The sequence below is a fragment of the Macaca nemestrina genome, chromosome 10 (genome assembly GCF_043159975.1).
Source record: "Macaca nemestrina isolate mMacNem1 chromosome 10, mMacNem.hap1, whole genome shotgun sequence".
Taxonomy (NCBI): Eukaryota; Metazoa; Chordata; class Mammalia; order Primates; family Cercopithecidae; genus Macaca; species Macaca nemestrina.
The window spans coordinates 23,196,739-23,215,214 of record NC_092134.1 but is presented as its reverse complement, the minus strand read 5'-3'; the positions used below and the strand labels follow the sequence as shown (position 1 = coordinate 23,215,214).

The 18,476-nt window shown below is 47.1% G+C and overlaps 1 protein-coding gene across 1 annotated transcript in view; it reads left to right on the top strand.

Moving 5' to 3' along the window:
* The first annotated feature begins 778 nt into the window (after positions 1-778).
* The window catches only part of LOC105493429 (intraflagellar transport 81), a 187,213-nt gene continuing 169,515 nt past the window's right edge, over positions 779-18,476 (top strand). Inside the window, exon 1 of the mRNA XM_071071129.1 lies at positions 779-933. The gene's annotated coding sequence lies outside the window, so the exon portion shown is untranslated. The remainder of the gene's footprint in view (positions 934-18,476) is intronic.

The window sequence follows — 18,476 nt, the reverse complement described above, 5'->3', positions numbered from 1 at the left end:
CATCAAGCGCTCACGTCCATGAGGGGAGAAAGGAGGGAGGAAGTAGAAAGGATGAAGAAAAGGAAGGAGTGAGAGAGAGAGAAAGAAGAGAGCGAGCTCTCAGAGAATAGAGGCTGGGGGACTGCTCGTTAAATAACCCAATTCCCTTAGGTGGGACAGCCCTGATGCAGGTCTAGGCAATCTCCAGAGGGCCCTAGTGGGACTGAGCCCAGATACCCACAGCCGTGACCTGCCGTTCCTTTTTTTATTCCCCCCGACCCCTGAGATGGAGTCTCGCCCTGTGGCCCAGGTTGCAGTGCAGCAGCACCATCTCGGCTCACTGCAACCTTCACCTCCCAGGTTCAAACGATTCTCCTGCCTCAGCCTCCCCGAGTAGCTGGGATTACAGGCACGCTCCATCACGCCCACCTCATTTTTGTATTTTTAGTAAAGACAGGGTTTCACTATGTTGGCCAGGCTGGTCACGAACTCCTGACCTCAAGTGATCCAACCGCCTCAGCCCCCCAAAGGGCTGGAATTACAGGCATGAATCACCACGCCCGCCGTGACCTGCTCTTTAGTGCTTCCTGTGTCGACTGCCTTCCCTTCCCTGCCTCCCTTCCCCATTCCTCTTCCTGGGTCACCTCCCAAACAAACTACATTCACCTGAACCTCGTCCGGCCGTATGTGCTGGTGTTAAGGAGTCTGTCTGGAATTTTCCCTGAGAGCAATAAGTGGGTTTATAAACAGGGGTGTGGCATGATCTCATTTGCAACTCAGAGCACTCTGACTGCACCCTGGAAAATGGGCAGAAGGGGCAAGAGTGGAGCCACGGTCCTGCCCAGGGAGAGGGTACAGTGACATGGAGGGGGGGCTGAAGATAGCTCCCTGAAGGACACCAACATCAAGGAGACTAAGCTGAGGCACTAGGGAGGAGAGGAAAACCCGGAGACAGTGAGTACCCAGAGGCCACGGGATGAACACTTCACAAATAAGCCAGTGGCCAGGAGATATTAAGAGCGATGGTAGGCCGGGCGCGGTGGCTCAAGCCTGTAATCCCAGCACTTTGGGAGGGCGAGACGGGTGGATCACGAGGTCAGGAGATCGAGACCATCCTGGCTAACACAGTGAAACCCCGTCTCTACTAAAAAATACAAAAAACTAGCTGGGTGAGGTGGCGGGCGCCTGTAGTCCCAGCTACTCGGGAGGCTGAGGCAGGAGAATGGCGTAAACCCGGGAGGCGGAGCTTGCAGTGAGCTGAGATCTGGCCACTGCACTCCAGCCCAGGCGACAGAGCAAGACTCCGTCTCCAAAAAAAAAAAAAAAAAAAGAGCGATGGTAAAGCTGTGTAATTAAAGCCACTCTAGTAAGGGACCTGACAGATAAATTACTGGAACAGAATGGAGTCAAGTATTAAACACGAAGATAGGTGGAGGCCATGTGTGGTGGGTCATACCTGTAATCCCAGCACTTTGGGCAGCCAAGGCAGCAGGATTGCTTGAGCCCAGAAGTTCAAAACCAGCCTGGGCAACAGAGGGAGCCCTGTCTCTATAAGATATAAAGATAAATCAGATAGATGGCATCTATTTTGTGTAAAGTCTTGTGCTCATGCCCGTAGTCCGAGCTACTTGGGAGGCGGAGGTGGGAGGATCACTTGAGGCCAGGATTTTGAGACCCGCCTGGACAACATAGCAAAATAAAAATAAAAAATATTTTCTTTTTCTTTTTTCTTTCTTTCTTTCTTTTTTTTTTTTTTTTGAGACAGAGTTTTGCTCTTGTTGCCCAGGCTGGAGTGCAGTGGTGTGATCTTGGCTTACTGCAACCTCTGCCTCCCGGGTTCAAGCAATTTTTCTGCCTCAGCTTCCCAAGAAGCTGGGATTATAGGCGTGTGCCAACATGTTCAACTACTATTGTATTTTTAGTAGAGATGGGGTTTCACCATGTTGGCCAGGCTGGTCTCGAACTCCTGATTTCAAGTGATCCACCCGCCTCAGCCTTCCAAACTGCTGGGATTACAGGCATGAGCCAATGCGCCAGGCCTTTCTTTTTTTTCTTTTTTTTGAGATGGAGTCTTGCTCTGTCACCCAGCCTGGAGTGCAGTGGCATGATCTTGGCTCACTGCAACCTCCACCTCCTGGGTTCAAGCGATTCTTCTACCTTAGCCTCCTTGGTAGCTGGGATTACAGGCATGCACCACTACCCCCCGCTAATTTTTGTATTTTTTTTTAGTAGAGAACGGGGTTTCACCATGTTGGCCAGGTTGGTCTCGAACTATTTTTTTTTTTTTTTGAGACGGAGTCTAGCTCTGTCTCCTGGGCTGGAGTGCAGTGGCCGGATCTCAGCTCACTGCAAGCTCTGCCTCCTGGGTTTTCGCTATTCTCCTGCCTCAGCCTCCCGAGTAGCTGGGACTATAGGTGCCCGCCACCTCGCCCGGCTAGCTTTTTTTTATTTTTTAGTAGAGACAGGGTTTCACCATGTTAGCCAGGATGGTCTCAATCTCCTGACCTTGTGATCTGCCCGTCTCGGCCTCCCAAAGTGCTGAGATTACAGGCTTGAGCCACCACGCCCGGCCGGTCTCGAACTCTTTGACCTCATGATCCGCCCATCTTGGCCTCGCAAAATGCTGGGATTACAGGTGTGAGCCACCGTGCCTGGCCCAAAAAATATTTTCTGTGTGAAACAGGAGGCAGGGTAGTCCCAGCCACTTGGGAGGCTGAGGTGGGAGGATCACTTTGAACTCAGGAGGTCAAGACTGCAGTAAGCCATGATTGTACCACTTCACCCCAGTCTGGGCAACAGAGCAAGACCCTGACTCAAAAAAGAAGAAAGAAAAAAAAAGAGAGAGAGAGAGAGAGAAGGGAGGGAGGGAGGGAGGAAGGAAGGAGAAAGAGAAAGAAAGAAAAGAAAAAGAAATAGGAGGCAGAGTTGCCTGATGAGAGTGAGAGGGAAGGCAGGAGGGTGGGAAGTGGGATGAGTGTTGAGAAGATTCAAAATAGTTGCTATGGTGAATGGGAGAAGAGTGCCAACAGGGAAAACAGGAATTCCCGGGTGGTGGTAAGAATTGGAGACCATGAATTTGTTACTGCCAGCAGTCTAGGTGACTGAGATTATGGGAGCGACCTGGGGCCTTCCCACCAACAGGAACCGCCTTCCACCTCCACACCCAGCAACCCACCAGGACTTGCCAAGTGGTTCACATAGTTTTAAGATATGTCATCATTGGTGTCTACTGTTTGTTATGGTGTCAACATGTGTTACTGGGACTGTAACTAGCCAGGCCCAAGATGCAGGAGCAAAAGGCTGATTCTGTTGCTCTGCCCAAAGATCACCCTTTCCTGGGACTTGCATCCCCTGTCAGGCCACAACACAGGGCAGAAAGCTTTTCTTTGTCCCCTGACTCAGTTCAGCCACTGGGAATTACTTGGTTCACTCAACTTAATCTGGATATACCTACCCTACCTTCTTATAAATGCTGGATTTATTTAAACCTCAAGATCTCCCCTCTATTCCTCTCAACCCAAGCTGAATACCCATGCTATCCTTGGGAAATTCAAAAAATATCTGTTTCCTAGTCAAGATAGCTGGCCATTTTACATAACAACCCAGGTCTTCTACAACCTTAAACAAAGGCTGGAGATAGATGAGGAAAACTAAGGCTCTCCTAATGGTGGATGGTAGAGAGATGTCTGAGGTTTCTGGAGGATTGAGGACCTATTGTCTTCTCCACCAATCTAACCAGAAAAAATATAAAAACAGGACGGAAGGAAATTTACATTGATCCAGGACTGGGCTTTTGCTCTAAGTTGCAAATTATGTTATTTAGGGTGCTTTTGTCTGAAAGTAGCAGAATGCCTGACTCAAGCTGGCTTAAATATGAAATAATTGATTATTTAATGTACTAGGATATCCTGGGGGAAGATAAGCTTCAGAGTGGATTGATTTAGTGGCTTGACAATATCGTCAAGGATCTGGATTCTTTCTGTCTCTCTGTACTGCCACCCTTGTTGTTGGGTTCATCCTCAGAAAGAAAGATAATCAATTATTTTGTCTCTTTCATGGGAAAATTTTTCCCAGAGTCCCCTTCGCCCCACCTCACTCTACCCTCTAGTGCTAGAAGTGAGTCACATGCCTGTTCCTCTCCTCACAAGAGACAGGGAATGACCATGACCCACTTGGACCAACCATCTGGGTTGGAATGGATATTGGGGAGTCGTTCACAACGTCCATGCCTGGGTATAGCAAAGATCATGGAATCTAGGCTGGATGGGAAAGGAAATGGAGGAAGGAGCGTCCTGAGAGGGGGAAAGTGGAAGGGCCAAGGGATTCTGGAGTTCAAAGAACGGCTAAGCTAGAATGATCAAAAGAACAGAGCCTGTGATCAGAGAAATGTGAGACTTTAGAGGAAGATTCGTTCCAGGAGAAACTGAGGTCCAGGACATGGTCCTGGGAGATGGTGACTAAAGCAGAGTGGAGGTGAAGGTCATTGGAATAAGAAGGGACACAAACTGAGGGGCCAGGAGTTTGACCAGGTCCTGGGTCATTAAAGTCACCAATATGGCAGTAGAAACTGGGTGAGAAGGATAAGCCAGTTGCCAAAGCCCTCTGAGAATAAGGGTTGATTGACTGGTTGATTGATTGATGAGTAGGCATCATCAATGAGAAGGCACAGAAGGTGGTACAGCCAGATGCCAGGAGCCTCAGTGCTTACTTAAGATGGAGGACTATGGATCTAGTAATAGAGGTGTGGAGAACAGAGGACACCATGGGGTTGAGAGGAGGACCACCATCCCCTGGGAAGGGCTTCAAGGACTGTCAGGGAAGAGCCAGGGCTTACTTAGGGCAGGAAGGAGAGGGAACTGTTTGTGCAGAGGTCATGACCTTAAAAATAAAGAGCACGCCCCATTCTTCCTTTACTCCATCTCACAGGCTGGAATGAGAATCTGTGGGTGAGCCACCTTTGATCCAGAATTTGGGAACTCATACTCCCCACCTGCTAGTTGGTAATAGAAGCACGCTTGAAACAATCCTTCCCACGTGTCCATTAATCCCGAGAGCTTGTCAGTCTCGGGGGTATAGCAGACATTCTTAGTTGCCCATTCAAAATTTATTCGAAGTGGGGCATGAGAGCTCATGCCTGAAATCTCAGCACTGTGGGAGGCAGGAGGATCCCTCGAGCCCAGGAGTTCAAGATCAGCCTGGGCAACATAGTGAGACTCCTTTTCTCTACAAAAAATAGAAAATATAGCCAGGGGTGGATTCATGCCTGTAATCCCAGCACTTTGGGAGGCTGAGGTGGTGGATCACCTGAGGCCAGGAGTTTGAGACCAGCCTGGCCAACATGGTGAAACTCTGTCCCTACTAAAAATAGAAAAAATTAGTTGGGCATCGTGTCGGGTGCCTGTAATTCCAGCTACTCGGGAGACTGAGGCAGGAGAATCACTTGAACCCGGGAGGCAGAGGCTGCAGTGAGTCGAGATTGCACAATTGTACTCCAGCCTGGGTGACAGAGCGAGACTGTCTCAAAAAAAAAAAAAAAGAAGAAGAAGAAAGAAAAAGAAAAAATAGCCAGGTGTGCTGGCGTGCGCCTACAGTCCCAGCTACTCTGGAAGCTGGGTGGCAGTTGCGGGGGGATCATTTGAGCCCAGGAGGTCGAGGCTGCAGTGAGTGCTGAGTGAGACCCTGTCTCAATAAATAAATAAATAAACCATTCTATTTTCATTGTTAACAGAATACCCAATTTTACTCAGGTTTTAAACTCTTGAGAAAGACAACTTCATCCCCAATTCGGGAATATTGTGTTAGTCCCATTGCACTTGTGGGTGACTGGTGTAGGAGTGGGTATGAAAACGAGTGTATGGCTATGAAACGTGAGAGGAAATTTGTTGTGGGACTTCTAAAGAAAGATGTAGTGGACGGGCCTACTGGCTCAAACCTGTAATCTCAGCACTTTGGGAGGCTGAGATGGGAGGATTGCTTGAGCTCAGGAGTTCAAGATCAGCCTAGGCAATATAGTGAGACCTGCCTATAATTTTTTTTTTTAAATTAGCCAGGCATGGTGGTGCATGCCTGTTGTCCTAGCTACTTGGGAAGCTGAGGTGGAAGGATCACTTGAGTGCAGGGGTCAAGGTTGCAATGAGCTATGAACACATCACTGCACTCCAGCCTGTGTGACAGACTGAGATCCCGTCAAGGAAGGAAGGAGGGAGGGACAGAGGAAAGGAAGGAAAGAACGCAGGAAGGCAGGAAAGAAGGAAAGAAGGAAGGAGTCATTCCTAAGAAACAGATGTGAGAAGAGATGGTCTTTCTGAAATGACATGTTCTGAATGGCAGAGCAGAATGATGGAAGGAACTTGGTTTGAACCATTGAGTTAACTAACTCAGGAGCCACCCTACTTTGGGACTTCTTTTTTTATTTTTTATTTTTATTTTTTGAGACAGAGTCTCGCTCTCTTGCCCAAGCTGGAGTGCAGTGGCACGATCTCAGCTCACTGGAGATAATGCTGCTATAAACATGGTTCTACAAATTCCTGTTCATGTTTCTGCTTTCAATTCTTTGGGGTATATAGCCAGTAGTAGACTTGCTGGGTCTTGTGGTAATTCTATATTTAAGTTTTTGAGGAAACAAGTTTTTTTCTTTTCTTTTTTCTTTTCTTTTCTTTTTTTTTTTCTTTTTTTTTTTTTGAGACAGAGTCTCGCTCTGTCGCCCAGGCTGGAGTGCAGAGGCGTGATCTTGGCTCACTGCAACCTCTGCCTCCCAGGTTCAAGCGATTCTCATGCCTCAGCCGCCTGAGTAGCTGGGATTACAGGAGCGTGCCACCACGCCTGGCTAATTTTTGTATTTTTGGTAGAGATGGGGTTTGCATGTTGGCCAGGCTGTTCTCGAACTCCTTACCTCAAGCAATCTGCCTGCCTTGGCCTCCCAAAGTTCTGGGATTATAGGCATGAACCACTGTGCCTGGCCAAGTTTTGTTTTTTCTTTTTTCTTCTTTTAACAGAAAGAGCATTTCTTGTGTGTTTTTATGTAATCTACCTGGCTAGCCACCTGTGCCTCATAGCATCTCCTTTTTAACCCAAAAGCTGAATACATCACCCTTGGAAGGGGAAATACCTTCCTGCATCAGTGAGTCACCATCTCTCTCACTAAGCAGAGATTAAAATTTTTAATTTAATTCCAACAGGGCATTTTGCTACAGAGCATGGAGAGGGGAAGCAGAGTAAAGTTATGCTGAATAGTTGGACATTTTGGACGTGAGACAAAAAGCAGAAGCAGAGAGATCAAGAGAAGGAAGAGAGGAGCTGAATGTGGGGCTTCGGCATGAAGACCCATCAGCCCTGAGACTCCTTGGAGTAATCCTCATTAGAGAGTTCCTCCCTAGTCCTGGACTCCAGGAAGCCTGACTCATTTACGACATCTCTTCTTGTTTTCTATGAGATCTCATCTTCTGTATTTCTCTCTGAGCATCCGTATACTATGCCCTCAGTTTGTGACCGTCTATTCCTCACAATCAAACAAACACAGCTAAAACATAGTCTCATTCCCTCAGCCCCCACCAGACTGACAGCACCTTCATGTCAATGATATGGACTCACTTGGGCCCATTCTGTTGAGCCAGTGACATGGCATTCATCAGAGTAGTTGTCTCGATCCAGCTGAAGAGCTCCAAGTCAAATGGAGAAGCCAATGGAATGGGCAGGAAGTGGGATTGTCACCAGACTGGGGCATGGAGATGGTGACATGGGATAAAGTAGGTACAGCAAACAGGACGTGAGGGCCAGAACCAACGGGCAGGTCAGGAGGATGAGCTCAGGATCTCTGAAGGCCCCAGGATGAAGGGGTAGGGAGAGCACCTTGGCTCTTCCCACCTGCAGGAAGAGGAGAGGGGATGGTGGTAGTGTCTATGATTGAAGATCTGTGTACTTCTCCCTGACAGCATGGCATAGCTGTTACCAAAACTCCCCCTGTTCACTGGCCTTTTTATCCAGTCTAAACCAAATTTCCCTTGGCTCTCTCTCGCTCGCTCTCCCACTTTTTTTCATACCCACCCCCATTTCTCTTATGCCTGGAACAATCTCCCATTTAGCATCTGCCTGCCCAGTTCTTTGCCTTCCTTTACAACTCCACCTACCACTTAGCTTCTCTGATTAAGTGAAAGTCGAATAATTATACTTCTTTCCCCAAAACACATTTCTGAAATCCCCAACATCCCTGGGGTTGCGATCTGTGAAGAAAGGTCTCTGACTGCCTAATTTTCATTAAGGGAATTCAGTGGGATTTCTAATTATAAGCACCACGCCTGGCACCTAATAATGTTTAGTGAACTGTAGCTATTAATTAACAACGATATGTTATTAATAATAATAAAATAGTAATAGGATATAAGCTCTTAGAAGATAAGGACTCTATGCCCAGGTTCAGTAATCCAATATTCAAATATTTAATTGTAGCAGAGAGTGTTAGGCTTTTCTGCCATGCCCAACTTCTCCCTCTTGCTCAACCTGAAATCAACAGACCTTCATATCCATAGCTGTGGCTTATTGGATCAGGGTGAACATCTGCCCAGGAGAGCCTGACTATTGGCTGACCAGTGGCCAATTGGGACCTCTCTATTGAGAGTATAAGCCAGGCACAGTGGCTTATGCCTATAATCCCAGCACTTTTGGGAGGCCAAGGCAGAAGGATCTCTCGAGTCCAGGAGTTCAAGAGCAGCCTGGGCAGCATAGCAAGACCTCATCTCTACGGAAAAAAAAAAAGAAAGAAAGAAAGAAAGAAAAGAAAAAGAAAAGATTTAAAATTAGCCAGGCATGGTAGTGTGTGCTTATAGCCCTGCTACTTGGGAGGCTGAGGTGGGAGGATTGCTTGAGCTAGGAGTTTATTTGCAGATACGAGGTTTCCTATGTTGCCTAGACTGGTCTCAAACTCCTGGTCTCAAGCAATCCTCCCACCTTGGCTTCCCAGAGTGGTGGGACTGCAAACATGAGCCACTACACCCAGCCCCAGCTCTGCCATCTCTATGGTGTTACCCTCATCAGCATGGTCCTAAGTGGTTCCCACCAGAACTCAATTCTAAACAGAAGGCTGGAAGAAAAAGGAAAGGAGAAAGAAAGGGCATGTTCCTCCCTTGAAGGGCATGACCTGTCACTGCCACTTGCAGGTCATTGGCCAGAGCTTAGTCATGCAGTCACACCTACCTGCAGTAGAAGGTAGGAAATGCAGTCCTTATTCTGTTGACCATGTTTCCCACTGAAAGTCAGGACAACCAAATTGAGGACAACCAAGAATTCCTGCCACCAGTACAAACGAGACAGTCCCCTGACCTGGAGCTGATGACTAGCCTGTCCTACACGTGGAAGGAACTCTGGGTTCCCAGGGGATCTGGGTGGCTATGAAGCCTATAACATAGCCCAGCCAGGAAAAAGCTCCCAGAAGAGAATTTATTTGTCCAGGAATGTACAGACAAAAAAATGACCATTCTGCATTTTTCCAGGGGAAAGAGGCCCAACCAACCTCATGTGGTTTGTTCTGTCCAACTTGGCACTGACAGAGGCTGGTGGGGACTAGGGGAGGGTCTGAAAGTTCAGGATCTCAGGTATGAACAATTGCTCTGACCAGGTGCTAGGTTGTGTCCTGTGGGAATGTGCTGGGTCCCTAGATGACCTCAGAGGTCACTGATTTCATTAATCCATAAACAATCCAATATTCAAATATTTAACTGTAGCAGAGATGGATAGATTTTTTTTTGCCATGCCCAACCTCCCCCTCTAGCTCAACCTGAACTCAACAGACCTTCATATCTATAGCTGTGGCTTATTGGACCAGTGTGGACAGGGTGGATCAGCCTCCCCTGATCCACCAGCTGAAAGAGACTCCTGCTCTCCTCTGAGGCTCCATCATACCTGGAATAGACATCTCTTAGTAGCGCCATGTTTCCTATATTTTCAGTTGATATGGCTCAGGTCAAGCTGTCCCCATCCACAAGTCCCAGGGGTGGGTTCAGGACACAGAACTAGACAATCAAAGCATCATTTTCCCCTGGCTACTGTGCTTTGTTCAAGAGCAGGCACATGATTCAGGTTGGTCTAATATGAGTCTTGGAATTTTGGCTAAAATTATTGAAAAAGTGGTGCTCTTTGAGTTGGAGTTGCTAAGCTGGCAGGTTGTATGCCTAAAGCTCTTGGTGGCCATCATGCTAGCAGGGAATGAAGTTGACTTAGAGGAAGCCAGAGGGAAATGATGGAGGGATTTCTGACGACATCATTTGAACACGCTGATCAAGCCATACCTGCAACCTCGACTAGATTTAGGCGCCAGTAACCTCCCTTTGTTGCTTAAGCCAATTGGAGCAGGCATGCCTATCACTTTTGACCAAAAGTCTTGGCTAGTGTGGTATCTATGTGCCCCTTCATAACGTAGCTTCTCACTTTGTAGCTGATGTTGCAATTATTCCTGAGCACATTTCATGGGTCCTCTTTGGCTATGAGAATTTTTTCTTTCTTTCTTTTTTTTTTTTTTTTTTTTTGAGATGGAGTCTCACTCTGTCACCTAGGCTGGAATACAGTGGTGTGATCTCGGGTCGCTGCAACCTCTGCCTTCCGGGTTCAAGTGATTCTCCTGCCTCAGCCTTCCGAGTAGCTGGGACTACAGGTGCCTGCCACCACGCCCGGCTAATTTTTATATTTTTAGTAGAGACAGGGTTTCACCATGTTGGCCAGGCTGGTCTCAAACTCCTGACCTCAAGTGATCTATCTGCCTTGGCCTCCCAAAGTGCTGGTATTACAGGCATGAGCCACCATGCCCAGCTGACTATGAGATCTTGAAACCAGAATTCCTCCTAGGTGCCAGGCACAACTCAGGTGTTTGGGGAATGCTTGGTGAATGAATGGATGGATCGATGGATGGATGGACTGATGGATGGAAATAATTAAGATAATACATGTTCCTCCAGAATGTCAAGCCCCTATATTGAAGCCTATGCTTCTCCAGGCCTTTCTCAGAATCTTTACCTCATTCTTGTGTTCATTCATCCAGGCAATACATGTTTATTGATCACTACAATGTGTGAGGCTCTGTGCCAGGGAATGTGTGGTGCAGTGGTGCAGAGCATGTGCTCTGGAGCCATATGGACCTGGATTTGAAGCCCAGCTCTGCCCCTTAATCTTCATGTGACCCTGGACAACTTGCTTAACATCTCTGAACCTTGATTTCTTCATATGTAAAATGAGCGTTAGTGGTATTTTCTCCATAGAGTTGTTGTGAGAATAACCAAGATAAAATGACCACTTACTGTGTGTCCTTTACAAATGTTAGCTGTAGTTATGCTCTTGCCTTCCAATGTAACTAGCTAGATAGGTAGGTAAGTGGGGAGGCGGGGGGGAGAGAGAGAGAGAGAGGAAACAGCAAAAATAAATGCATTTTTTTTCTCTGTCTGATAATTTGTGGAAAATATAGTTGTCTAGACCAGTGATTCTCAACTTGGGGTGACTGTGTGCCCCAAGGACATTTGGCAATGTCTGGGAACATTTTAGTTGTCATGACTGAGGGAGTGCTACTGGCATCTACAGCCAGAGTTGCTGCTAAAATATAAGACAACCCCTGTGACAAAGAAATGTCTGGTCCCAGTATGCACAGTGGCCAGGCGTAGTGGCTCACGCCTGTAATCTCAGCACTTTAGAAGGCTGAGGCAGGAGGATTGCTTGAGCCCAGGAGTTCAAAACCAGCTTAGGCAATATGGGGAGACCTTGTCTCTACAAAAAATACAAAAAATTAGTCGGGCATGGTGGTGTGTGCCTGTAGTCACAGCTACTTGAGAGGCTGAGGCAGGAAGATTGCTTCAGTCCAGGAGGTTGAGGCTGCAGTGAGACGTGATTGCGCGCTGTACTCCAGCCTGGGCCATAGAGTGAAACCCTGTCTCAAAAACAAAACAAAACAAAACAAAACAAAACAAAACAAATGTCCACAGTGCCTAGGCTGAGAAATCCTGGTCTATAATGTGTTGACATCTTTGAAATCAAGTACCACAGTCCAAGGTACATAGTAAGTGCTCAACAAATGTTTGACGACCACATGAATGAAGGAATCAATCAATCACAGAATCAATGAAGCACCGAATGAATGAATGATTATGTAGTTCATTTGTCATTTGGCTGAGTGCCTGGGACAGGGCTGCATCTGAGCAGCTGTTCAGTAAATGGTTATTGACAAGTTCCTGTAAACATCCCTCTCCGAAGCAGTTGGGGAGCGAGGTCCTGGCAGGTGAACACCCAGCCTCACAGCTGTGGTTCCGGGTCATGATAAATTGCTGTGGGAAGTCACAGAGCAGACAACTCATCACACATTGTGATGGATTCATTGTCTTCTCTCGTGGCCCCCTTTATCTCAAACTCTCAGCAGAGAAGGATTTAAAGGGGCTGAGCTGAGCGAGAGCCTGTGGATGCGGCTCTTCAGGAAAAGGAGGGGAAAATGAGCCCAGACTGGGGATCATCATTAACAGGAGCCTGTTAGAATTAGAGATGGGGGTGCGGATGGCGGCGGGACTCTCTTCATCACCACACCCTATCTAATTCATTTATTCAACAAATATTTATTGAGTACCAGAGACTCTTTAGGGATACGTGAGTTAACTAAACAGACAAAATCCCTACCCTGTTGGAATGTTTATTTTAAAGAAGCAGGATGAACAATGGACATGTAAGTCGGACATACTGTATATGAGGAGCCCTGTACACTAGGAGAAAAATCAGGCAGGGAGGGAAGATAAGGCATGTTTGGGGTTGAGCCTTTCCATTGAGGTGAAATTCACATAACATGAAATTAACCATTTAAAAGTGAACAATTCGTTGGTGCGGTGGCTCAGGCCTATAATCCCAGTACTTTGGGAGGCTGAGACAGGAGGATTGCTTGATCCCAGGAGTTGGAGACCAACTGGGCAACATGACAAGACACCATCTCTATTACTGTTGTTGTTTGTTTGTCTGTTTGTTTTGAAACTGAGTCTCACTCTGTTATCCAGGCTGGAATACAGGCGTGATCTTGGCTCACTGCAACCTCTACCTCCTGGATTCAAGTGATTCTCGTGCCTCAGCCTCCCGAGTAGCTGGGATTACAGGCATGAGCCACCACACTTGGCTACTTTTTGTATTTTTTTAGTAGAGACAGAGTTTCACCAGAGTTCGAGTCCAGGCTGTTCTCGAACTCCTGACCTCAGGTGATCCGCCCACCTCGGCCTCCCAAAGTGCTGGGATTATAGGTGTGAGCCACCGTGCCTGGCCTCTATTTTTTTTTTTTTAAGTGAACAATTTAGTGGCATTTAGTTCATTCGCAATGCTGTGCAACCACTGTCTCTGTCTAGTTCCAGAACATTCTCACTGTCCCAGAGAAACCCCATACCCCATTAAGGAGTCCCTCTCCATTCTCCATTCCCCCTTCCTCCAGCCCCTGGTAACCACCAATTTTCTTTCTCTGTACAGATTTGTCTGTTTTTGGATATTTCACAGAAATGGCATCATACGCTATGTGGCCTTTTGTGACTAGCTCCTTTCACAAGAAGCTCACCTTGTTTTCAAGGTTCCTTCATGTTGTAGCATGTGCCTTTCATTCCTTTTTATGGCTGAACAAAATTGAATTGCATGGATAGACCACATTTTGTTCACCCATTCATCTGTTTAGGGACATCTGGGTTGTTTCCATCTTTGGTTATTGTGAATAGTGCTGCTATGAACATTCAGCTTACAAGTATCTGTTTGAGGCTTGGCACAGTGGCTCATGCCTGTAGTCTCAGCACTTTGGGAGACCGAGGTAGATGGATCATTTGAGGTCAGGTGTTCGAGACCAGCCTGGCCAACACAGTGAAACTCCATCTCTACTAAAAATTAAAAAATAAAAATAAATAAAGTTTCTGTTTGAATCCCTGTTTGCAGTTCTTCTGGGTAAAAACCTCAGAGTGGAACTGCTGGGTCATATGGCAATTCTATGTTTAACTTTTTGAGGGATGGCCAAACTGTTTTCTATAGCAGCAGCACCATTTTACATTCCTATCAGTGATGCACAAAGGTTCCAATGTCTTTATTTTCTCACCAATACTTGTTATTTTTGAGACAGAGTCTCGCTCTGTCACCCAGGCTGGAGTGCAGTGGTGCGATCTCAGCTCAGTACAACCTCCACCTCCCGGGTTCAAGTGATTGTCGTGCCTCCCGAGTAGCTGGGATTACAGGGGCCTGCCACCAAGCCCAGCTAATTTTTGTGTTTTTAGTAGAGACCAGCTTTCGCCATGTTGGCCAGGCTGTCTTGAACTCCTGACCTCAGGTGATCTGCCCGCCTTGGCCTCCCAAAGTGCTGGGACTACAGGCATGAGCATCTGGCCTCCATTTTAAAAATAATAATCGGCCTAGTGAAATGAAGTCGTATGTCATGCGGTTTTGGTTGGCGTTTCCCTAATACAAATCACTACGTGGTAAGCATCTTTTCATGTGGTCACTGGCCACGTGTATATCTTCTTAGATAAATGTCTATTCAAGTCCTTTGCTCACTTGTGACTTGGGTTGTCTTTCTGTCATTGAGATAGAAGCATGGGGTTATTTTTATTTTTTTATTATTATTATTATTATTATTTTGAGACAGAGTCTTGTTCTTGTTGCCCAGGCTAGAGTACAGTGGTGTGATCTTGGCTTACTGCAACATCCACCTCCCAGGTTCAAGCGATTCTTCTGCCTCAGCCTCCCGAGTAGCTGGGATTACAGGCACCTGCCACCACACCTGGCTAATTTTTGTACTTTTAGTAGAGACGGGGTTTCACCATGTTGGCCAGGCTGGTCTTGAACTCCTGACTTCAGGTGATTCACCCACCTTGGCCTCCCAAAGTGCTCCCAAATTACAGACTTGAGCCACCATGCCTGGCCTTATTTATTTATTTTTTGAGACAAGGTCTCACTCTGTTGCCCAGGCTGGAGTGCAGTGACACAATCATGGCTCACTGCAGTCTCAACCTCCTTGGCTCAAGCAATCCTCCCACCTCAGTCTCTTGTGTAACTGGGACCACAGGCATGTACCACCACACAGGCTAATTTTTGTATTTTCTATAGAGCCCAGGTTTTATCATGTTGCCCAGGCTGGTCTCAAACTCCTGGGCTCAAGTGTTCTTCCTGCCTCAGCTTCCCAAAGCGCTAGGATTAATAGTTGTGAGCCATGATGCCCAGCGTAAACTTTTAAATAGGGTGATCAGAAAAGATCTCCTTAAGATGATGACGTTTAAGTGAAAACCTTAAGAAGGTGAGAGGGTGAGCCAAGGAGTTAACTGGAAGAGCATTCCAGGCAGAGAGGACAGCAAATACGAAGACCCTGAGGCAAATCACTTTCATTTGTCTGTAACTCTGTTTTCCTGTCTGCAAATGGCAATAAGACCATGAATCAGCCCATCAAATGTTGGCAAATTACCAACACCTGGGCTTGCCCACTGCTCTTGCTCTTAAGCAAGATACCTAATGAATGTCTCAGAGCTTCAGTTTCCTCACCTGTAAAATGGTGATAATAACTGTACCAACCTCACAGTGTTGTCAGGAGAATTAAAAGAAATATGCCTTGCCAGGGCCTGGCACACAGTAGTGTTCAGAAATGTAGGGTTTGAACCCAGACTAGGTGGACTTCCAGTCCTGAGGGGCGATCATAGCTCATTGCAGCCTTGCCCCTAAGACTTAGGTGATCCTCCCACCTCAGCTTCTCAAGTAACTGGGAATACAGGTGTGTGCCACCATGCCCTGCTAATTTTTGTATTTTTTTTAGAGACAAGTTTCACCATGTTGCCTAAGCTGGTCTCAAACTCTTAGGGTCAAGTGATGTGCCTGCCTTGGCCTCCCAAAGTTCTAGGATTACAGGCATCAGCCACCATGCCTTTTCTTTTCTTTTTCTTTCTTTCTTTCTTTTTTTTTTTTTTTTTAGACAGAGTTTTGCTCCGCTCTTGTTGCCCAGACTGGAGTGCAATGGTGCGATCTTGGCTCACTGCTACCTCCACCTCCTGGGTTCAAGCGATTCTGTTGCTTCAGCCTCCCGAGTAGCTGGGATTACAGGCATGTACTACCACGCCTGGCTAATTTTGTATTTTCAGTAGAGACTGGGTTTCTCCATATTGGTCAGGCTGGTCTCGAACTCCCGACCTCAGGTGATCTGCCCGCCTCAGCCTCCCAAAGTGCTCGGATTACAGGCCTGAGCCACTGCGCCCAGCTTCGCTTCGCTTCTCCCTTCCCCTACCCCACATTCCCCTCCCCTCCCTTCCCTTTCCTTTCCTCTTTCTTTTTTCTTTTCTTTTTTTTTTTTTTTTTTTTTGAGACGGAGTCTTGCTCTGTTGCCCAGGCTGGACTGCAGTGGCCGGATCTCAGCTCACTGCAAGCTCCGCCTCCCGGGTTCACGCCATTCTCCTGCCTCAGCCTCCCGAGCAGCTGGGACTACAGGCGCCCGCCACCTCGCCCGGCTAGATTTTTGTATTTTTTAGTAGAGACGAGGTTTCACCGTGTTAGCCAGGATGGTCTCGATCTCCTGACCTCGTGATCCGCCCGTCTCGGCCTCCCAAAGTGCTGGGATTACAGGCTTGAGCCACCGCGCCCGGCCTTTTCTTTTCTTTTATTTTGAGTTAGAGTCTCACTCTGTTGCCCAGGCTGGAATGCAGTGGCACAATCATGGCTCACTGCAGCCTTGAACTCATGGGCTCAAGCGATCCTCCCACCTCAGCCTCCCAAGTTGGGATTACAGGCATGAGCCACTGCACTTGGCTTAGTTCCCCTCATTTCTGTGAGAGAGTCTGAAGGGTTTCATGGTGGGGAGGCCTGTGGTCCACCCTGACTGCCTCCATATGTTTTCCCCTATCTATGTTTTTAAAAGCATAATTTAACCAGCCTGGCCAACATGGTGAAACCCCATCTCTACTAAAAATGCAAAAATTTAGCCAGGTATAGTGGTGGGCGCCTGTAATCCCAGTTACTCAGGAGGCTGAGACAGAAGAATTGCTTGAACCCAGGAGGTGGAGGTTGCAGTGAGCTGAGATTGCGCCACTGCACTCCAGCCTGGGCAACAAGAGCGAAACTCCATCTCAAAAAAAAAAAAAAAAAAAAAAAAAAAAAAAAAAAAAGCATAATTACTTAGATTCTAACATCAAGCAGGGAGATTAGAGTCTGAATCCCAGCTTTCACCGAATGACCTTGGGCAAATTTCTTAACCTCTTTGAACTAATTTCTTCATCTGTGCCTCAATATTGTGGACAGGATTCAAGATCACATTGTGTCAATAGAAGAATTAACAGAGATAATGCAAGTGAGTATCACCAGCACGTGACAGGTGCTCGAAAAAAAATCTTCCCGGCCAGACATGGTGGCTCAAGACTGTAATCCCAACACTTTGGGAGGCCGAGGCGGGAAGATCACCTGAGTTCAGGAGTTCAAGACCAGCCTGACCAACAGGGAGAAACCCCGTCTCTACTAAAAATACAAAATTAGCCGGGCGTGGTGGCGCATGCCTGTAATCCCAGCTACTCGGGAGGCTGAGGCAGGAGAATCGCTTGAACCTGGGAGGCAGGGGTTGCGGTGAGCCAAGATCATGCCATTGTACTCCAGCCTGGGCAACAAGAGTGAAACTCCATCTCAAAAAAAAAACTTCGCTCCACTCTGGCTTCACGTGTGTCTGCCCAACAAATACCATTCAGGGTAATCAAAAAACACAAGATTACTTTAAACAGATCATCTCCAACACAAGTTACCACAGTGTTTTGCTTTGTTTGTTTTTTTTTTTTTTGGTGGCAAATAGACTGTGGGCCTTGAGGGGGTCTCAAGTGAGTGCTCAGATCTCAGCTTCTGTGCTTTGTTGGCTGTTGGACCTCTGGCAAGTGTCTTAACTTGTGTCTCAGCTTTAGTTTCCTGGCCTAACTTACAAAGTAGTTGTAAGGATCCAAGATAATTTTCGTAAAGCACCCAGCACCCAAGAGGATTTTGGGCCTTATGGGGCCTCAGGTAGTTATCCTGCTAAGAAGAAAAGGACAAAAAGCCAGGCGCAGTGGCTCACACCAGTAATCCCAGAACATTGGGAGGCTGAGGTGGGTGGATCACTTGAGGTCAGGAGTTCGAGACCAGCTTGGCCAACATGGCAAAAAAAACCATCTCTACTGAAAATACAAAAATTAATCGGGCGTGGTGGCACACGCCTGTAATCCCAGCTACTCTGGAGACTGAGGCAGAAGAATAACTTGAACTCGGGAGGCGGAGGTTGCAGTGAGCCAATATTACACCACTGCACTCCAGCCTGGGTGACAGAGCCAGACTCTCTCTCAAAAAAAAACAAGGTCAAGAAATCCAAGCAGTTTGGGTGGCAAAGACCAGGAGAGAGAAATTCCAATCAGGCTATTTAGAAACCCCATGCAGAGCCAGACATGGTGGCTCACACCTGTAATCCCAACATTTTGGGAGACCAAGGTGGGCAAATCACAAGGTCAGGAGTTCGAGACCAGCCTGGCCAATATGGTAAA